The sequence below is a fragment of the Malania oleifera genome, chromosome 5, assembly GCF_029873635.1.
Source record: "Malania oleifera isolate guangnan ecotype guangnan chromosome 5, ASM2987363v1, whole genome shotgun sequence".
Classification (NCBI taxonomy): Eukaryota; Viridiplantae; Streptophyta; class Magnoliopsida; order Santalales; family Ximeniaceae; genus Malania; species Malania oleifera.
The window spans coordinates 39,092,604-39,094,169 of record NC_080421.1 but is presented as its reverse complement, the minus strand read 5'-3'; the positions used below and the strand labels follow the sequence as shown (position 1 = coordinate 39,094,169).

General features: G+C 41.7%; 1 non-coding gene across 1 annotated transcript; it reads left to right on the top strand.

Annotated features, from left to right (window-relative positions):
- The first annotated feature begins 954 nt into the window (after positions 1–954).
- On the top strand, positions 955–1,059 carry LOC131156853 (small nucleolar RNA R71). Its single transcript, XR_009137121.1, has one exon. It is a non-coding gene; the product is annotated as a small nucleolar RNA R71 (small nucleolar RNA).
- Positions 1,060–1,566: the final 507 nt, after the last annotated feature.

The following is a 1,566-nucleotide window of genomic DNA, read 5'->3' as shown; positions in this document are numbered from 1 at the left end:
TCACGAACTAATATGTGATAGGAAGTTGTCGGAATAATTACCTGCAGTTCTTCAAAAACATTAACATTAAAAGTTTTACCTGGTTCTTTGAAAATTATATGCTCACCAGACTGGTCACCCTCTTTATCGAGTGTACATATCATCATACCACTACAAGAGTCTGCCTCCACATTAGGCTCCTTAACATCTGATTCAGGCAGGAGTGACGGTTTCACGATTTCTGAGCTCGTAGTAGAAGGTACCACAGGTTGGTACTCCGTATGAGTATCAGTCTCATCATCAACTAAATGCTCCGCTTGTGGCCCCGTTTCCTCTTATTTTTCTTTGACCTCTTCTGGTTCAGCCATGACTTCTAGTGCTGGGACAACTAGTTGTTCGACGATGAGTATCTCAGGTTAGGGAAATTCTTTCTCGCTTCTCGAAGTAGTGGTGGCCTCTGCTATCTCAAGAAAAACATCATGTATTTGTTGGTGTGGCGGTTGGTACTCTTGAAAACTAGGTTGAGGTTCCATGGGCAATTCTTCGTTTTCTAAAATGTCCAACTGCGTGCTTATCGCATTAATGGTATCCCGCAATCCATTATTATGATTGACTTGAGTTTGCATGAATTGTTGGAACATGTTCGCCATCTGTGTTATGCTATCCTCGAAAAGGTCTGACGACGTATAGCTCAGAGAGATCTGTTGTGGCTGATATTGAGGCGGAGGGTTGTTTGTGCAGTTTGGTGGCTCGTATACATCTCCACCACCGATTGTGCCGATAGGGTGTGCAGTTATGGGTGTCTAAGTGTATCGTGTGTTGCACTGTGGGACATTGTCAGCTACATAATCAAAGAATGATAATACCTGATCTGAATCCTCGCTGACGGGCTCTCCATTAGACATAGTCTACAAAAAACACTTGCAATCAGGGGTAAGAGCAGTATAAAAACAATCAGCTAACCTCCATGAGTCAAACTTGTGATGTGGACAAATGCTTAGTAAATCCTTGAATCGCTCCCAGCAAGCCCGAATGTCTCGTCATCTTGCTGCACAAAATTAAGAATCTGTTCCTACAGATATTGAGTTTTTTGCGAGGGACAAAATGCATGCAGGAATTCACGCTCCATATCAACCCAATTAATGATAAAGTGAGGTCTCAAGAAATGAAACCAGATTAGTGCCCTATCCTACAAAGTAGCAAGAAATAAATTTATTCGAATAGATTCATCAGTTTTAGCATTAGGGAAAAACATATTGCAGGTAAACTCAAACTCTGCTAGGTGCTGATAGGGGCACTCAGATTCCGTCCCGTAGAACTCAGGTAGCAGTGACGTCCTCCCGTGCTGCATCATGAAATTAAGCTCATCATAAGGAAGAACAGTGGAAGAGGATGCAGTGGCATATTTAAGCTGCAAAAAGTCCATTATCGTGCGTGGTGCAGGTGCAGCCATTTTTCAAAACTCAAAATTTTTTTCTTTTTTTGTTTTCTGCTTTTTTTGTTTCTTTCTTTCTTAAAACTAATAAAAATGACGGGAAAAACGCAAAATTGAGACTAAGACCGACATTCCCCGGCAACGTCGCCAAA